The 20,849-nt window shown below is 53.5% G+C and overlaps 1 protein-coding gene across 1 annotated transcript in view; it reads right to left on the reverse strand.

Moving 5' to 3' along the window:
- The window catches only part of PTPRN2 (protein tyrosine phosphatase, receptor type, N polypeptide 2), a 789,125-nt gene that overhangs the window by 258,629 nt on the left and 509,647 nt on the right, over positions 1 to 20,849 (reverse strand). The window lies entirely within an intron of this gene.

Consider the following 20,849-nt stretch of genomic DNA (forward strand, 5'->3'; position numbering starts at 1 on the left):
AGTGGAGGGTGAGTGAGCGGGTGAATGGCAGGTGAGTGGTGGGTGAGTGAGCGGGTGAGTGGCGGGTGAGTGGGTGAGTGGTGGGTGAGTGAGCGGGTGAATGGCAGGTGAGTGGTGGGTGAGTGAGCGGGTGAGTGGCGGGTGAGTGGGTGAGTGGTGGGTGAGTGAGCAAGTGAAGCTTCATCGGTATTTACAGCCACTCCCCATGGCTCACAGTACCGCCTGGGCTCTACCTCCTGTCAGATCAGTGGTGGCATTAGATTCTCATAGGAGCTTGAGCCCTGTTGTGAACTCTGCATGTGAGGGATCCAGGCTGCGACTCCTTATGAAAATCTAATGCCTGATGATCTGTCACTGTCTCCCATCACCCCCAGATGGGACTGGCCAGTTGCAGGAGAACCAGCTCAGGGCACCCACTGATTCTACATCATGGTGGGTTTTATAATTATTTAATTATATATTACAATGTAATAATAACAAAAATAAAGTACATAGTAAATGTAATGTGTTTGAATCATCCTGAAACCTTCCCCCAGCCTTGGTCTGTGGAAAAACCAGCTTCCATGGAACAGGTCCCTGGTGCCAAAAAGAGTACGGACTGCTGTCCTGGACAAACCTTGGACCTGGAATTGGCCTTGTTGAAAGCATCTGCTTTTGGATTAAGCATCTGCAAAATTCAATTGTTGCCTTGGACGATTCATATTTTACACATTCAGTCCCTGCAGCACTTGCCAAAGTGTGATATGTAACTTGGTTTTATGTGGAATGTGGGCAATTTTTAAAACTGTTTATTTTAGTGTGCATGCGAAAAAGGCAAAATAGCACATGAAAAACATGAATTTGTGGGTACTGTTGCTTAGGATGAGTAAGAAGGTTTTGAAAACTGAGTCAGTCCAAAGAGGAATGTGCTGCAATGAGCCAGATGCTTTGTGGAGCCTGGAGGCTGTGACTCTGGCCCTGGAGGGGGCTCAGCCCTGAGCGAGGTGTGGAAGGAGCCCTGTACCACCGCTGCTGTGTGGGCTCCTGGGTGGGCCCAGGATTGGATAAGATGACACCTAGGCACTGTGGCGAGCAGAACCATTTCCCCCAAAAGATATATTCAAGTCCTAACACCAGCACAGTGAATGCCGCCTTCTGGAAACAGGGTCTCTGTGTATGGAGTTAGTAAAGACGAGGCCCTTATCCAGTACGGCCGGCGTCCTTTCAAGAAGAAACAGCACAGACATGACGCAAGGACAGAGACAGAATGAGTGAGGCGTCTACCCACCGGGGAGTGCCCGGGGTGGACGGAGACGGAATGGAGGGAGGCATCTACCCACCGGAGAGCGCTGGGGGTTGCCAGGAGCCACGGAGAGTCTCCTGAGAGCTTCCTGAGCATGTGGCCCTGACAACACCTGGATCTCTGGATTCCGGCCCGTGGTCCAATCAGACAATTCATTTCTGTGGTTTGAAGTCACTCAGTTTGTGGCACGTTGACCCCAGGATCCTCATGGGAAACCTCACTGATCCAGTCCTACTGGACCCTGCCCATAGGATGGACTTGTTGTCTTTGAACAGGAGGCAGGTGCAAGGAACAGGACTGTTAGGCGTCATGGAAAATACCAGGCTGATGGCAGAGGGTGCGTGGGGAAGAGATCAAGGAACCGCCAGGCCGGAGCGGGAAGCCAGGGTCATGGTCCGACTCATGAGGGCTTGGCAGAGAGGACGGGGGAGCTGGCCCTGCTGGCAGAAGTGGGTGGAGGCAAACCCGGCCCACGTCACCCTGAGCTTCTGTGAAGCCGTGTGAGGGCAACGTGGAGAATGCTGCAGCTCCACCTTCATCAGAGAAATCCAGCCGTTGTTCTTTAAGCAAAGGCTGTGGACAGTGAGCACGGAGCTTCACAACACGTGACGGTCACAGTGCACCCTTCGCCCATGACCCCAAAGCAACAACCTATACATGTGGGGTCCACAGGCAGGTGCCCCAGCACTGGGGGCTCTGTAACTTGACGAGGCTATGCCAGGCTGGGCTAGAGGTGCCGTGCTGGGCACAGGCTCTCCACGGGGACGGCGGGGCTGCTGGGGCCTGGGCTCCTCACCCCAGGGCTCCCGCTTTTCCAAGAGACCCTCCCCAGCTTTGTCCTGGGTTCCAGGGACTCCAGAGCACCAGGGGCTCTGAAGACTGAGCATTCAGCGTCAGCAGCAGGTAGGAGATGTCCTTGAAGTTTCATCTGTTATCTTAAAAACTCATGTAGATTTTTGTAATCTACTCATATATATATATATATATACACACACACACACACACACACATATGCATACATGTATGTTTTACTATCAAAAGGACTTCACCCCAAATCTCCATGTGAAGTAGATGTGTCTCCCCTCCGTCATGGCTGTTTGTTGGGACGGTGCTGTGTACCTCAGTGTGTTCATCGTCTTGAGATTTCTAAGCTTAAGAGGGCAGCAGATAGCCCAGGGCTGGCACCCAAATCCTAACAACCCTGGCCAAAGATACAGGATTTAATGTCCTCAGCACCAGGCATCACACAGGAACGTGCATGAGCCCATGAAATATTTACTCAATAATAAATGCTGCCAAGTTGGTGAACCTGCTGAGCACTCGGCTTGTAGGCAACTGACACTCCCCGCAGACTGGCCCCTGTGCCGAGACTCCAAGCAGCGGCTTCCTCACCATGACAGCCTCCCTTCATCTGACAAGGTCCAAACAGCGGCTCCAATTCTACCCACACCTCTTTGCATAGGGTGCTCCTCTGGATTTTAGGGTCTAGACCAAAGCTGAGACTGTTTTATACATTTTGGTGTCCCTGGAACCCAGGACAAGGCCATCTGTATCCCCAATGCTGAATGATTCTCTGGCCCATGATAGGGAGATCGGGTCGCTGTCTGAGTAGGGAAGGACCATCCTCAACTTAGACACAGCTCAGTGAAAAAAGCCTCACTCTGAGGACAGGAGGTGAGAACTGAGAAGGTTCAGGGCAGGCGGCCTCCACATGACCCAGCGTTCGGCAGGGTTCCCCTCATTAACCCGCCATTCCTCGGCCATGTTCTCTGGTGCACACAGGTGAGCAGAGGACAGTGTCTGCCCTGGCCAAGGCAGGGGCACCCCAGCATCGCAGCCCCTTTTGGATGTGAGGTCCGGTCACTGGATTCGAGGGGCTGTCCTTCTCCTGTGCTGGGCCCCTTGGGGCTTGCAGGGAGAGATGCCCGGAGGGAAGGGGCTGTGTGGGAGGAAGGGTTCCGTTGCCCTTCCTGGGGCACCTGTTTCGCTTTTTGTCTTTCCTTCATCCCTCTCCACTCCACTCCCTTTGGGGCATGAGGGAGGCGAGGGAGGAGGAGGGAGGAGGGTGGGAAGAACAAAGGAGAGAATTCTGAGGAGGGCGTCCTCAGTTCCAGGGACTTCTTTCATCAAGAGGAAAAAGAAAAACTCTTTCAACACTCCCTGTGCATAGGGTGCTAATGAGCTGCAAATTGAAATTATTTGGAGTTTTTCTTAATTGTGAAAAGAAAGAAGTTGCCAGAGGAGACCAGAAACTCTCTATCGGCTGAGAAAGTTGTAAGCGAGAGAGAAGAACGGACGGCTCATCCATGCTGTGGTGCATCTTTCATCAGCCGGTGCCGCCCTTGGTAGCCAGGTGCTGGCCAATTTCCATTTCACTTCCACTTAACTTATAGCCAAGAAGGCCCGTGATTTCACCTGTCTGACCCACCACAGGCGGGTGGCTGGGGTTCATGGAAATGGAGGTTGGGCTCCCGGAGAGGTAGCCCAGGGCTGGTGCCATTGTATGCTGAGAATTCCATTTGGAAACGAGCATTGTGCAAAATGGGGTAATGATGTGGAAAACTCGCCCTTCCCTTCAAATCCAGAAAGCCTTTGTCTTCGCTTAGACGTCCCTAAGCCAAGTCCCTACTCACACTCCACGCTGCCCTCCAATTTTACCTGGACCACAGCCTCTGGATGAGCTTCTGTTAAAAAGAGACGACTCGGTGACAGACAGGAGGATGGTGCGCAAATGACTGTGACATGTGCCGTGTGTCTGCAAAGACCGGTGCTGTGGTAAAACCACACACACGGCAGTCTCCCCCAAGCCAACCACCCGGACCCAAAGACAAGCATCTCCAGAGTGCATGGGACTGTAGAGAAGGCAGTGACAGGGCCAGGGCAAGCCGGTTCAGAAGTGGAACTTCAGTGGAAGCCCAGACCTTTGGGACCTCCTCATCCTGCCCGGTCCTCCTGCTGTGGGGTGGGTCCAGCCCGTGCTGGGATGCCGGTGTGGTTAGGACAACAAAGACCAAGGATAGCGGGGAACGGTGGGGAGGGAAGAAGGTGGGAGGGAAGTGGGTGGGAGGGAAGAGGGTGGGAGACCAGAGTTGGAGGTGGACAGGAGTTCGACACACCACTCAGGTCCCCGAAACAGCATGTGCAGCTCTCGTTAAATGGAAAAGGCCCTAATGTCATGGGAAATTCTAACAATTTGTTAAACTTTAAGTTAGTATACAAAATGCGGTGATCCTACTCTTAAAAACAAGAAAGTTCAAATGCATAGAAGAAAGATCAGGACAAGATGCCCATGAATGATAAGTGCCTTTGCTGCCTCTGGGCGGATCTGGGGGCGTCACATTTCTTCCTCACTGCATTGCTGTATTTTCCAAATGTCCAATGAGGAATAAACATTGCTTTTTAATTAGCAGCTGCCCCGAGTGCTCCAGCTGCCTCGTGTGCTCCAGCTGCCCTGCATAGTCCGGCTGCCCCGTGTGCTCTGGCTGCCCCACGTGCTCCAGCTGCCCCACGTGCTCCAGCTGCCCTGAGTGCTCCAGCTACCCCGAGTGCTCCAGCTGCCCCAGGTGTGGCTGTCTACACAGCACGCATTCCTTAGCCTGGTGGTTTTCAAGTGGACCGAGTCAGAATGGCCTGGAGCGCTGGTAAAACTGTTTGGGGCCAGCCAGAGCTTCTGAGCCAGCACTGAGCCCAAGAATGTGCATTTGTGTTGTTCCCCAGATGATGCTGCTGGTGACCCGGGGACCCTGCTGTGAGAGCCCCCCACACAAGTCACAGCTTGTGGCGCTTTGGAGGACTTTGCTCCTCAGAGTGAGGTGGGATTGTTCTACCCCAACGGCCTCTTCAGAGACCGTGCCCACGCGAGGCAGTGGTCGCCTCACCCACCCTGCCACGCTGCGCAGGTGAGGCCCGGTGCACAGAGCCCCTGGGGACACGGTGAAGGGGCCTTCTCCTGCTATCTGCTCAGGAGCCCCTCCCTGGGTTCGGCCTCTGTCTTGACAGGCAGGTGAGGAAGCCCCTGCTAACGCCATTTACAACTGCAAACCTCCCATTTCCTCCCAGGTCCTTAAAGCTCCACATCATAAAATAGATGCGCATGTGACGGAAACGTGGGTGTCCACAGACAGCCTCTGGGAGAAGGCCACGTCCACGGTGGCCCAACAGCAATGGCTTCCTCAGTGTTTGACGGGGAGGGAGAAGGGCGGGGGGCCACAAGGACAGGAGAACTGGCGCTCAACAAGGGGCAGGAAGGGAGCAGGACGGGAACAGGAGGGGGACAGGAGGGGGCAGGACAGGGACAGAGGAGAGACACGGGGCAGGATGGGGGCAGGACGGGGACAAGAGGGGGCAGGAGGGGGACAGGAGGGGAACAGGAGGGGGCAGGACAGGGACAGAGGACAGACAAGGGGCAGGATGGGGGCAGGACGGGGACAGGAGAGGGATGGGAGGGGGGCAGGACAGGGACAGAGGAGAGACACGGGGCAGGATGGGGGCAGGACGGGGACAAGAGGGGGCAGGAGGGGGACAGGAGGGGAACAGGAGGGGGCAGGACAGGGACAGAGGACAGACAAGGGGCAGGATGGGGGCAGGACGGGGACAGGAGAGGGATGGGAGGGGGGCAGGACAGGGACAGAGGAGAGACACGGGGCAGGATGGGGGCAGGAGGGCTGCAGGGAGCCACGTCTGCTCCAATCCCACGCAGGGCCATCTGCCACCCTCTGCCCAAAATGTATGATTCACCATGGCAAGGAGGCGAGAAGCGGGGAGATCCCTCTAAACCCAAATGAGCACACAGTGATGGGGCCCCAGCACCCCATCCACAGGCTCTTTCCATTATTTGAAAATGTTTCTAAAAACTGAACTTCTTTTAACCTTTGAATGGGCTTCTTGTCATACAGCAGCTTTGTGGGCAGTCTGTTTCAGGTCTCCATACTTTGCAGAGGGCACCTCTGCACAGAAACACATGAGTCCCAAACAGAGGGAAGCAAATCTCACCCAACGTTAAATATTTGTTTCTCCAAAGCTAAGCGGTCACCTGTGCGTGGTGATGGTGATGTTTGATTTCAGGTGACTTTGAGGCTGACCTTCCACACGGGGCCCTGCGGTTCTCTCCATTGTGCCTGAACCCTCCTAGTCTTTATTCTGGGAGCAGCGCGGGAGACACTGGAGATGTGGAAGCAGGCTCTGGCCGCTCGGTCTGCACGAGCGGTTTCCCCGCAGAAGATTCTGCGCCCTTCAGCCTCACCGCCTTCCCCTGGCCTGGGTGCTGCTGTGTGCCGGCAGTGGGCACACTGGGAAGAGCAGGGCCAGCCGTTTGCAGGACAGGAGGCTGAGGCTGTGTGCACCTCCTGAGGGCTGGGCTGCAGGTGGGCTCGGGGCCTGGGCCCTCCCATGGCCGTGGCCTCTTCCTCGGTCCTTTGCCCTCCAGGGTGCCAGGCCTAGACCTCCGTGCACCAGTGTGGTCAAAGGTCAGGGCTGGCGTGTGGTGTTTCCTGACATTTTGGTACCTGTCGAGTCACACAGAGAAGCACTGCTCCGAGGTGGGAGAGCTGGAGTCCCGACCAGTGTGGGCTGAGCTCAGGCTGCTGGGGTCCTGGGCCCAGACCCTGTGCTGTGACCTTGTTTGGAAACAGGGTCTCTCCAGAGGATCACATTTAGATGACGTCGTCGGGGTCGGCCCTAGTCCAGTGTCGCTGGCGTCCTTGTAAAGGGGACGTTCAGATGCAGACGGGCACTCACGGGGGTCGACGTGAAAGACAGAGAGAACCACCCACATCCGAGGACTGTCGGAGGCCACCAGAAGCTGCGGAGATCCTGGGACAGCCCCTCACAGCCTGCCATGAGCTGGGGGGCGGTCCCATGTGTGTAAAGTAGCACACGTGTGCCACAAAGCAGAGGCTCCGCAGTGCACACTGCACACTCTGCACGCTCAGGCGGTGACACGCTGCAGACATCACTGTTTCAGAAAGAGCAAGGCGGCAGGATTCACACAAGTAAGCATGTTCCAGACGCCCCAGCACACGCCCTCTCTGGCTCAGGCTCATATGAACGTACTGTTACCCTTGTACAGGTGTGATAATGGGCTCTCCTCATGCACATACAGATCACGCCCTCTCGCTGGTGTACATGGGAACACACACTCTCCTCATATACACAAATACACCCGCTCCTTCTCCACCCTTGTTCACAGCAGCAGCCTGGGAAGACACAGAATTCCATGAATTGCAGCCCAGAGACGCCCCCAGTCCTGCTGGCTCGCCTCCTGCCTCCCGTCTCTTAGCATGCACTGAGGTGGAGACCAGCTGCTGCCTGGTGCCTGCCCCTCCTCCCTGGGCCACGCTGACTCGCAGACTCTGCTGCTCAGTGTGGTCAGGGGCCCGGGTCAGCCCCAGGGTGACCGAGTGATGGGCTCCACCCTGAACTGGCCGTGGAGGCCTTCCACACGCTTTCCTCCCTCCACGAGCTCGACAGCAGGACACGCTTGGAAGCCAAGGGCCGGCAGAGGCCGAGCCAGCTTGGATCTCAGAGTGGCCGGGTGGGGCAGAGCCACACTCCTCCCCAGGACGCTGCACTGGATATGAGTGAGAAACAAACTTGTCTTGGGTTAAGTGGTTAAGATTACGGGGAATGTGTTTAAAGTCCCTCATGTTCTTCTAACTGTCCACTGCCTGTCTCCAGGAGGGGCCCGGGGCAGGCACTGAAGTACTCTGCAGTTTTCAGGCCCCTGACACTCAGGCAGGAGCTCTGCTCTTAGAAAAGCCAGCAGACTGGCACTCGGCACATCTTTGGAAGCGGGTGGTGCGGGACTCTGCCCTCTGCCCTGGCGTTCGGTGCTCTGCTGTGACTGCCGCTCCCTGGCCCCCTCTCTTTTCCTACACATGGATTCGCACAGACCCTGCAGCACCTCCCTCCCTTTCTCCTCTCTCTTTTCTCTTTACTCAGGAATATCCCTTCTTAGTTACAGGGTTGAGCATCCCAAGACCTCATTAACGGGGTCCCCACATCCAGGGCACTGCAGATGGGCTGCTGACCACATGCCTCTGGCCACCGGCCAATCTCGGGCCACTCCCTGACACCCTGGAGGCCGATGGGCCCTCATGCTGCTCAAGGTGGAGGGAGGCTGTGCACCGGGGGTGCCAGCGTGGGAGCACTGTATTCCGGGGACGCCGCGGGTCCCTCCTCCCCAGGCTGCTGACGCGTCACACCAGCAGCTCTGACTGAAATCCAAATCCTTTCACATAAAACCCTTCACTTGTGCTCTTAAGGAGAGAGGGTTGTGCACACATTAGGGCTCTGCTTCCCTTCTGCTGCATTTTGCTGGTGCACTGGAGGTCTGTATGTCCTATTAGGAGAGGACATTGCTGCTCCCCCAAACATAGAATCATGTCGCAGGAAACTCCCCTTTTGACCGTGCCTTCCAACAGGAAAACAGGGAGCTGAGAAGACCATGAAGAGCGGGCTGTGGGGAAAGGAGGGGGTCACTGCAGTCAAACAAGGATCAGGCGGATGGTGCCACTGCCAGAGCCCACCCAGAGCCACCATCACGGCACCATTTCACCCCATCCAGTCCTCCCCACGTCCTCAGGTGGCCAAAGACGACATCACACCACATCTGTCCTCAGAGAAAAGAGGAGAGAATGCATCTGAGAGGACCTGTCGACCAGGCACACAACCGACCCACACCAAGCAGCATCCAGAGCTACGGCCGGCGCCACCGATGGGGTGAGGGAGCCAAGGAGAGCCCTGGCTGCCCTGCAGAGGGTGTGTCCGTGTGACCCGTGTGTATGCATGTGTGTGTCTGTGTGTAATGTGTGAGAGAGGTGTGTGTTTGATGTGTGCATGTGTACATGTCTGTGTATGTATGTTTGGTGTGTGTGTATAGCGTATGTGTGTGGTGCGTGTGTGTGGTGAGTGTATGTGATGTTTGTATGTTTGGTGTGTGTGTGTAATGTGTGCATGTGTACATGTCTGTGTATGTGTGCATGTGTGGTGTGTATGTATGCTGTGTGTATAGTATATGTGTGTGGTGTGTGTGTGTGGTGAGTGCATGTGATATTTGTGTGGTGTGTGTGGTGTGTGTAGTGAGGTGTGTATGTATGATGTGTGATGTGTGTATGGTGTATGTGTGTGTTATGTGTGTGGTGTGTGCATGTATTTGTACCTGTGTGGTGTGTGTCTGGGGGCATGTGTGTGGTGTGTGTATATATATGTGTCTGTGGATGTGTGGCATGTGTGGTGTGTGCATGTGTGGTATGTGTGTTGTGTGTACGGTGTGGGTAAGGTACGTGTACTGTGTGCATATGTATATGTGTGTGTGCATATGTGGTGTGTGTGGTAGGTGTGTGATGTGTGTATATTCCTGTGAATGTGTGTGCACATGTGTGTGTGCCTGTGTTTGCATGCACGTGTGTCTGCACATGTGTGCTGTGTGTGGGATGTGTGTGATAGGTGTGTGATGTGTGTGCATTCCTGTGAAAGTGTGTGCACATATGTGTTTGTGTGCATGTGTATGTGTGTGACTGCACATGGGTGTGTGGTATGTGTGTGGTAGCTGTGTGCATGCCTGTGAATGTGTGTGCATGTGTATGTGTGCATGTGTGGTGTGCGGTATGTGTGTGGTGTGTATGTGGTAGGTGTGTGGTGTGTGTGTGCATTCCTGTGAAAGTGTGTGCACGTGTGTTTGCATGCATGTGTGTGCCTGTGCATGTGTGACATATGGTATGTGTGTGGTAGATGCAGGCAGTGTGTTGGTCATAGGGAGTGAAGGTGGAGGCTGCAGTCTAGCAGCAGAGAAACGGATGGGCAGTTTTCTCTCAAGTGTGGGAAATGACATGGGGGCTGTGTGGCCTCAGAGGTGGGTGCGGGTCATTGGGGAGCTGGATCAATAATCTGGACATTTGGGGAGATGTCTTGGGGGCCAGGTGCACAAGCTGCTTCTTCGACGATGAGGAAGACAGGAGAGGAAGCGGGGAGGGGTGTCTCAGGAGAGGGCGTGGCCTGAGCCAAGGAGTTTGGGTGGCAGCTTCCAGAAGAGCAGAGGCCATGGCACTGAGGCCCACGGCTGAGGGATGGAGGGCACTGGAGTCCAAGGCCCCGGGGGTCAGAAGGGCAGAGGCCACCACACCAAGGCCCCCAGCTGGTGCCTCCAGTGGCTGAGTGAGGGGGGCTCACTGGAGTCCAGGGCCCCGGGTGTGAGTCCCTGGGATGCTAAGATTTCATTTCCTCATGTGCCAAATGAAGAAAATATAGGATTTACCCCTCAGGCAATTATTGGGAAGATTAAATGTTAATTTTAGTGAAAATGTAGAGCATAAATGCTTTTGTGATTAATTAATTCATTATTTGTGGAGAACCTCCTGGGTGCCAGGAACATGGCACTCCAGCTACAAACAGGAGAAGCTGGCCCGCCCTCTTCCAGCAGCCCTTGCCCAACACACCCCTCCTCTGACACCAGCCGGGCCAGGCACAGGCACCCGTGAAAACTGCACCCCGAGCCTCCTCTCAGGACAGAGGCCATCAGCCCACGTGCCTGTGGGATTCTTCATTTCTGTCACTAAGTGGCCCCGTGGACACCACTGGCCCCAGCCCCCCAAACACCTGTTGGGTCTGGGTCCACAGTGGCCCACCTGCACCCGCCAAGGGTGGCCTGGGCAGCCCCCTTCTGAAGTCCCGGAGCTCCAGCACCCAGGGATGCCCTTATTTGGCGCTGGGTCTTCCGAAGTGAGCCCCCACCCCCATGCCTCATCAGCATGGCCCTGACAGGGCCAGGAGCGTGGTAGAGGACTTAGGTTAATAAGTGAGATTTTTAACAGGCTCCGCTCAGCTGGCTCTGTCGGCTCGAGTCTAAGCCCATCCGTCAGCGTCAATTAGGAAGCCTCAGCTCAGAACGCAACACCAGGGGCTGCGCAGAGGAAGAAGCGCGAGGGCGCCCTGCAGGCTCACGGCACCTGAGCACACACCGAGGGGCCACAGCACAGCCCTCCCTCCCGCCCCAAGGGTACACAGAACGACCGTGGCACAGCCCTCCCTCCCGCCACAAGCACACACCGAGCGGCCACGGCACAGCCCTCCCTCCCGCCCCAAGGGTACACAGAACAACTGCGGCACAGCCCTCCCTGCCCCAACTTCCTTCTGGCAGCGCATGACCCCCCAACACACACCCACACCCACACATACAGTCACACACACGCACACAGCAAACACATGCTTATGTGCACACACACAACACACCTGCACTAGCTCAGGCATTCACACATACATGAACACAGAAGACCCAAACACATTCACACGCACAACACACCCACATATACACAGGCACTCTACACATACATGCACACACACAACATACCCAGTCACACATGCACCGCCACACACACACAGCAGATCCACACACATGCGTATGCACACATAATACATCTACACTCACACACTCCACATACATGCACACAGCAGACCCCCACACATGCACACACATATAGAACACCCACACTTACTCATGCACTCAGTCACACACCCACACTCACACATTCACACATGCAGACCCACACACGTGCACACACAACAAACCACACTCACCCATGTAGTCACACACAGCAGACCCACACACGTTAACACACACAACAGTCACATATACACTCATACATGCACACAGCAGGCCCACACACATGCGTATTCAAACACACAACACATCCATGCACATGCACTCCACACACCTGCATAAAGCAGATCCCCACACACGTGCACACACAACACCCACACTCAAACACCCACTTACAGCAGATTCCCCCACACATGCATTTTTACACATGCACACAGCAGACTGACACGTGCACACACACATGCACACACACCTTCACCTGAGGCCATGCACAGGGGGAGTGATCTGAGAAGTGGCATCTGGAAGGTGAGGAACCTCAGAGCTTTTCTTCTTTTGCATCTGAGGTTTCAAAACCCATGAGAATGATCTTGGAGTTATTCCTTATTCTCTATATGCCAGGAAAGGTGAAATGAGAAAGGAGAGGATTTGACAGCCTCACCCAGAGGGAAAGCATCAGGCTCGGGCTCACTTTTTGCCCTTTGGAGCCGAGGTTGAAGGAAACAGAAACTGCCACAGGGCAGCAGGAGTGCACCCAGTGGCCTGGGGGAGTCTCCCACGCTGGAGGGCAGGCAGGGGTGCACCCGGCGGCCTGGTGGAGTCTCCCACACTGGAGGGCAGCAGGAGTGCACCCGGCGGCCTGGTGGAGTCTCCCATGCTGGAGGGGAGGAAGACAAGGTCAGCCACACTGGACAGCTTGCGTGACCCCAAGGCAGGCGTGGCAGGATCTACGTGCAGATGCTACACCCAGTATCCTCGTGCCAATGCCGGCCGGGTGCACTTTGCTGCCTCTGCTGGGTGTAGGTGGAATAAGGCAACTCATCTGTGAACAGTGCTGTCCTCTCTCCTGAGAACCAGCACCAGCGTAAGTTTGGAGACAATAACAAGAATTCAATTTTAGTTATGAGAGGCCTGTAAGACCTCGGAGTAAAGACATAACTAGGATCTGGTCAGAGCTATGAATTCAGGGTCAGTTCACTCCACGGCTGCCATTTGGAGTTATACAGATGAATGGGGTCATGGAGGGAGGTGGTGTCTGGAGAGAAGTGTCCTGAGGAACCCAGAATTTGGAAAGCATGTGGGGAGGGCACCATTGCTGAGCCTGAGAAACAGCAGCCAGAGACATCGGAGATGAAGGTGAGCCCAGCGTGGTTGACACCAAGACAAGAGGAAGTTTTGAAAAGGGGCTTGTTAGCTCTTGAAAGCTGATGGAGAGCCCACAGTTGATGAGGACTGAAGAGTGGCCACTGACTTCAGCACCATGAAATCACAGCTGGCCTTGGTAGGCATGGTGAGATAGAAGCCACTCTGAGTGAGCTGGAGTCTGCATGTGTGGCCGGGGCAGAGGCAGTGGCTGAGGTAGATGGAGGATTGCGGAGAATGCAAACAGGAAGACAAATAAACCAGAGGCCAGGGAGCCCAATGGTTGTTGATATTACAGAGAATGATGACATAGGTTGTGGTGAAGACAACTGTGAGAGACGTGACTAAGGGAGAGGAGGGACATGGGTTAGGAAGCCATTCATCCATCCAGGCACTACTTCATCTATCTATATATACACTATCCATCATCCATACACCCACTCATCCACCCATTCATCCATCTATACACTATCCATCATCCATCCATCTACTCATCTATCCATCCCTCCCTCTATCTATACACCATCCATTAACTATCCATCCACTCATCCATCCATCTATATACTATGCATCAACCATCCATCCACTCATCTAGTATCTATTGTGCATTCTATCCATTGTGCATCTACCCACTCACCCATTCATCCATCTATACACTATCCATCATCCATCCATACACTCATCCATCCGTCTATATATGATCTATTATCCATCTATACACTCATCCATCCATCCACTCACTCACTATCCACTATCCATCATCCATCCATAATACACTCATGCATCCATCCACCCATCTGCTATCCACCTGCCATCCTCCCACAAGAATTCAATTTTAGTTATGAGAGGCCTGTAAGACCTCTGAGTAAAGACACAACTAGGATCTGGTCAGAGCTATGAATTCAGGGTCAATCCATCCATCCATCCATCCATCCATCCATCCATCCATCCATCCACTATCCATCTGCCATCTACCCACTCCTCCATTCATCCATCTATACACTACCCATCCATCTACTCCTTTACCCATCTATACACTATCCACTAACTATCCATCCACTCATCCATCCATCTATATACTATCCACCAACCATCCATACACTCATTCATCCAGTCATCCACTATCCATTGTGCATTCTATTCATTGTGCATCTACCCACTCATCCATTCATCCGTCTACACACGATCCACCATCCATTCATACACTCATCCATCCATCTATATATGATCCATTATCCATCTATACACTCATCCATCTAGCCACTCACCCACTATCCATCATCCATCCATAATACACTCATGCATCCATCCACCCATCTGCTATACACCAGCCATCCTCCTACTTATCCAACCATCCATCCATCCACTATCCATCAGCCATCTACCCACTCATCCATTCATCCTTCTATACACTATCCATCTACTCATCTATCCATCTATATACTATCCATTAACTATCCATCCACTCATCTATCTATCTATATACTATCCATCATCCATCTAGCCCCTCTTCCATTCATCTATATGCTATCCATCATCCATCCATTTATATATTAGCCATTATCTATCCATAATACACTCATCCATCCATCCAATCATCCACTATCCATCATCCATCTACCCACTCATCCATCCATTCATCTACCCATCCACTCACCATGCATCCTTCTATACACTATCCATTATCCATCCATCCACTCTTCTATCCACCCATCCACTATCTGTCTACCCATCCACATATCCCATCATCCATGCACACATGCATCCATTCTTCCTCCCATATATATCCATCAGCCATCCATCCATCCATCCTTATACCCATCCACTATCCATCTATCCATCCACCCATCATCCATGCATGCATCCATCCTTCCTCTCATCCATCAGCCAATCTGTCATCCATCCATCCACTCATCCATCTATTTATCTATCTACTATCCATCACTATCCATATATTTATCCACTATCCAGCATTCATCCATCCACCTATCATCCATACAGACATACATGCATCCATCTGTCTTTATATCCTTCCATTCTTCTATCCACTCATCCAGCCACCCACTACCCATCCTCCATCCATGCATGCATCCATCTATCCTTCCTTCAATCCATTCTGTCCATCCACCTATGTAAGCATATATCCATCCACCCATCCATCTATCCATCCACCCATCCATCCATCCATCCATCCATCCTTCTATTGAGGACCCATATTGTTAGAAGATAGAGTTAATAATCATCTAAAATATATAATAAAACCTTAAAACATATAAATACCTAAAATACTAAAGCCTGGCAAAATAACAAATTATTAGAGTAAGTTCAAGAAATCCTAATTAATGTTTGCAAGATTATGTTATCATCAGCATCAAGACACTCCTAACCCAGGCTCAGGGTATAGGCAAAGAATTAGCACCTAGTACTTGACAATGAGCTGTCCGTACCTGTGCTGTGATTATGAGCAGCTGCTGCTGATTACAATCAATGAATCACTAATCTGCAGTCTGCTACAAAACAGTGGGACTCCATCTATTATTCATTCTTGATGTGGAGATATCCAGAATGGAGAGATGAGAATTGGACTCCTAGGATGCCTGTTGTCTCCATCCCCCAAGGATGTTCTGGTTTGGAAGTTGTGTTTCTGAGGCCCCTGACATTCAAGACTAAAGGTTAGATCATTAAGTTCATGTGACAGGCGAGGACTGGTGAAGTTTTCAGATTTTCTTTCACTCATTGGCTAGCATTCCTTTGAACTTTTCAAAGTCTTGATATATATAGTCTACCTTAAACATCTGGGGATGTGATGTCCCGAGACTTAGGTTTTGATCACATCAAGATTTTCCCTAAGCATGAAAATTTTGCTCAAATAATTCAGATACCCTAACCAGCCTGTGCCTCTAAGGGGAAACTGGAGGGTGAAACAGGGAGAGGGTTGAATCAGTCCTTCATTCCATAGCTAGGTATGAGACAGACAGAGAAATTAGAAGTTTTTTTTTTTTTTCTTTTTCTTTTTCCTCCTTACTCTAGAGATAAGCAAATGGAGTGGCTCGACAGTGGCCTGGACTTCAAGCCCTCACAGAGAACTGCTGCTTCTCAAGTTGCCTTCCCTCTGCCATCGGTAACGATCCCCCCGAACCTGGCAAGAGCGCACAGCCCCAGAGCTTGGTCTGTCAGCGGGGTTTGTGCACAGCCTCCTGTGACCCTCCTGAAGGTAGAAGCTGACCACAGGTCCTCCTCCCAAGGCAGAGGTGAGCTCAGTGTGCCCACTGCTACCAAAGAACCACAGGAGGGCCTTCACCTTTGCAGCTGGTGCCTTAATTAGCAGGTTTGTTTGGGATGTTAAGGATGGGAGGCCTCTGCCCGGTGCCCTGCCTGTCCAATGGGCAGCAGCTTCCTGAGGACAAGTGCGTGCTGTCCTTGGATCCTCTGTGCCTGCACGGGGTGAGGTGCATCACTGACACCCAGGGACTCTTTGCTGACTCAAGGCTACCACACCGGCCCCCGGAAGAACTTGGCAGGAACTCCAGACTGTTGGCAACTGAGCCTCCCACAAAACAGGGAATGGAGGCCGCCCCATTCTGGAAGGACACAGTGAGATGTGGCTCGACAGGAAGTTCTGGAGGATGGGCTTTTGGGTCACTGGCTGTCTGTTGGTGGGCAGAAGTCTTTGGGTGTGACCCTGGATGCTACACTGCATCTACACTACCCCCAACTAGTGCTGTGAACCAAATACTTGGGCAGAAGGCAACACCCCATGGAGAACGGGTGACCTGTGTTTCCCGTGAGGCAGAACTCACCTCGCCTTGGCTGCAGCAGATGAAAGAACCACTTCCACATGCTGAATGAAGCCACAAAGCAGGCGGGTCATGAGTGGCACCCAGGGCCCACAGCAGGGCTGAGTCATGCTGGGAAAACTGAGGGCTCAGGGAGTGGGCCGATGTGGCACCAAGGACCCTGCCCCACCCCATCTCAAGGCAGCCTGGCTCAGGGCAAACGAGGTCTTCACCATCCCAGACCTGCCGGTCCTCCTCTGCTTCCTCGGAGCCTCTGGTCTGTAGCTGGACACATGGCTACCCCAGATGAAGTTTCTCTTTCCCAGCCTTTCTTGCAGCTGGACATGTGGCTCGGTTCTGGCCAAGGCAACCCAAGTGAGAGTTGTGTGCTGCTTTCAGGGAGTGTCCCGTGGTGGGACACGTGCCCTGCTCCTCTTCTTCCCCCTTCCTGCTGGTTGAAATGGTGGGATCTCCAGCAGCCATCTGGGATCATGAGGAGGAGCAGGGCTGGAGCTGCAGGAGTACAGCACCTTGTTTCTGGGACCTCAGAGGCTGCAAGGTCCCCGGACTGCCTCCCCCCAGACTCCTTCCACAGGAAATGAAAGTGCACTTCCAGCTCATTGAAGCCACTTTTATTTTTGATTTTTCTGTCACAGTCACACTAATCCTGACTAATACACACGTGTTTGCCAGTGAACAGATTATCCTTTCAAATGTGTCAAAATGCCATGTCAATGTATGAATCACACCTTTGAACAATGAAGGCTCCTGTGTTAAGAATGAGTGAGCTGTGCTGCCTGGACCACAGCCCTCCACATTTGTTCACATCTGAGTTCACACCTGGGGCTTGCGCAGGGATGTCTCTCGAAGGCAGAGCTCAGGTGCCTTCTCTGCAGATCTGAGAAAACCTGGCCAGATCCCCAGGGAGCAGCAGCACTGGCCCCAGCCCCATTCAGCTTCCACCACTCAGCTTCTTTGCCGAGCTCCCAGGCACTGTTCTGGAGACCTCAAGGCTCCAGGAGACAAAAAGTAGCATCACTGGAGAAAGCTTCTGGATGTCTGTGGCTTAGGGGTGCTTGAAAAGTTACAGACGCTCTTTTGTACACTGAGTCAAGGCTTTGAAGAAGCAGAAGTCCTTTATTAGCCACTTTCACTTTGCTCCCCCATGCGTCTAAGGGGTCTGGCAATCCCCTCTCCTCGGTGTCAGTAAATAAAAACGGCAGCACGACCGTGATCACCACAATCATCACGACGAGCGCCATTTCCACACGTGCTGTGCTCAGCTGTATTTCATCCTCACGCCAGACCACGGTGGGCATTACTCTTCCCAGTTCACAGGTGAGGGCCCTGATAATCTCAGAGGAGCCTGGCAGGGACTTGGGGGTGTCACAGGAGCAAGTGGGAGTCCTGATTGCAGAGGGTGGGGACCAGGGTATCCCAGAGGGTGGGCAGAATGTGGCTTTAGGATGTCACAGTCCTCCTGTGAGGTCATGGGGCAATGGGGAGCCAGGTAAGGCACCCACATATCCTCTGCACGGGGCAGTGAATTCATCTGTCCAGGAGTGGTGACTTATCCCACAGGCACCAGAGGGGTCTACACTGACCCGGCTCCTGCGCAGGACCCTCCCGAGTGTCTTCAAGGTCCAACCACATCCCCAGCAGACACACTGCACTACAGATGGTGCTTCCCTGGTCAAAATCCTCGGCTCTCTGGTCCTAATACAACAATACATCTGAAGTCACTATATTTTCTAATCGAGCAGACGCGCTATGAGTTTGGATAACTGAATGTCATCCAAAACCGAACCCTAACCCCCGCACAAACATTGTTTGCAAACTCATGAAGCATCAAGGGCCCTCGTGGTTTTCTGGAGCTTCCACTCTCTAGAGCTTTGTGACAACACCCTGCACTGGGGTTTTCATCTTGAGCCCTCATATGATCTCACTGGAGTCCTGTGGCGGTTTTGAGAGGCGGGCACCCATTTACAGATGAAGGAAGCCAGAGAACACGACACGACATGACACGACACAACACAGTGTGGGCCGTGGCCGTCTGGAGGCCAAGCTCGATCAGAACATCCCTGGGCCCTGTCCGGGGGCCTGAGAAGGGGTCCGGGCTGTGTGGGCGGTGCCGGGGGCCGGAGAAGGGGTCCGGGCTGTGTGGGCGGTGCCGGGGGCCGGAGAAGGGGTCCGGGCTGTGTGGGCGGTGCCGGGGGCCGGAGAAGGGGTCCGGGCTGTGTGGGCGGTGCCGGGGGCCGGAGAAGGGGTCCGGGCTGTGTGGGCGGTGCCGGGGGCCGGAGAAGGGGTCCGGGCTGTGTGGGCGGTGCCGGGGGCCGGAGAAGGGGTCCGGGCTGTGTGGGCGGTGCCGGGGGCCGGAGAAGGGGTCCGGGCTGTGTGGACAGTGGGGGTTGGACCTAAGACCTCCAGTGAGACGTGATGTCCTCCGTTCAGTTCACTTATTTCCCCCATGGGGACTGAGTTGTCCTTCAAACCCTGCGGCCCAGGGAGTGGGCACTGCGTCCACAGAGGACCCCTCCAGCATTTGGGGGAACCCAGTGTGCTCTGCAGATGTTCCTTGAGCGAGGACTGAGGACCAGGTGCTGGGGACCTCGGGGGAGGGCGGCTGACAGTGTCTCCACTAGTGACTCACCGTGCTGGGGCGGATGTGGCCCCTGAAGCTGCCGGCCCTGCCCTCGCCGGCTGTGACGCTTTGACTCAGGGACGGCCACTGTCTCACGGGCTGTTCCGAGTCTCAGCACCTTCCTCAAGCTGCACGTTTTGATTTTGTTTTTCTCGAAAAGGTAAACGTAAAGAAAATGCTTGAAGCCCCAGGACGCAGTCGGGCTGACAGGTCTCCGCAAGGCAGCTGCCCTAGAGGGTTCCTCAGACAGCAGCTTGGGGTGCGGCTCTGGGCGTTCCCACCGTGGGACCTGCCTGCCTTCACAGCCATGGAAGTACATTTCGTAAGTTCTGGTTTTCCTACTTCCTGACATTAACTTTCCCCACATTCAGATGGTGCTTGGACCAGCCTGACTCTCTGGGTTGAAATTCAGCATCATGTCATCCTCAGAGGAAGACGGTGGGAGGTCCTCATGCTTCTCTGAGCCCCTTCCACGCGTGTGGTCACCACAGTCTCCCTTTTCCAACCTGTCCAGATGCCCCTGCTGTAGGCTGTAGACAGACTGTCCACCCGTGCTACAGACTGTAGATGCTGAGCTGTGTCTTCGCGAGCAACCACAGAAGAGGCCACGTTGACTACAGAGCCTGTGGACGGAGCAGTGATCGGACACGAGACTTGCCCCCACTTCCGCAAGCCCTCGGCACCCACGGCTGTGCCCCTCGGGGCCACTGACCTGCCCCAGAGCCATCCGTGTCACTAGCACTGAGATAAAATGGTGAAGGAAGTGTCTGGAATGTGACAGCAGCTCACAGCAAGACCCAACAGACGTCCTAGTTACTGCAGGTACAAAGAGTCAGATCAAGTATCTGTTTACGAGACATTCAACAAAGCCAGGTAAACTTAAATCTATGGCAAAGTACCAACTTCGTGCCAAACAGCTGAGAAGTAAGACGGGGTCTGTCTGTGTTGCTGACTCCTGAAAATGCCCATTTTGACTACAAGGGTCCAGCAGTGGAGAATTGTAATGATGCCACTCAGTTTTATTTGTGTAACCCCCTGTAAAAGTGACCTCCAAGGGCAAGCCATTTGGAGTCACCGATTCAGGAACGAAAATGGTGTCACTGTTCTCTCCAACTGTATTTCTTTATGCATCATGGTTTTTATAATTTTCCAAGGGAAATTGATGACATCCCCATCTTAAAACCAAACATAATTTGAATTTCAAATGCACTCGGAGTTCTTCCTTCCAGGGCACGTCTGCGATGCCAGCTCGGGGCGCAGCCGAGCGCGGGATGCTCGTGAGCCGTGAGCTTTGATTCTGAAGTATGTAATACATTTTTAATAAGGACAACTAAATTTGTTTCCCTAGAAATGTATGTATTTTGAAGAGTCCATAATAAACTGTCTTCTACAATGAGGAGCTATTTAAAGTCAAAA

Source organism: Colobus angolensis, unplaced genomic scaffold, assembly GCF_000951035.1.
Source record: "Colobus angolensis palliatus isolate OR3802 unplaced genomic scaffold, Cang.pa_1.0 Scaffold2, whole genome shotgun sequence".
NCBI classification, from domain to species: domain Eukaryota; kingdom Metazoa; phylum Chordata; class Mammalia; order Primates; family Cercopithecidae; genus Colobus; species Colobus angolensis.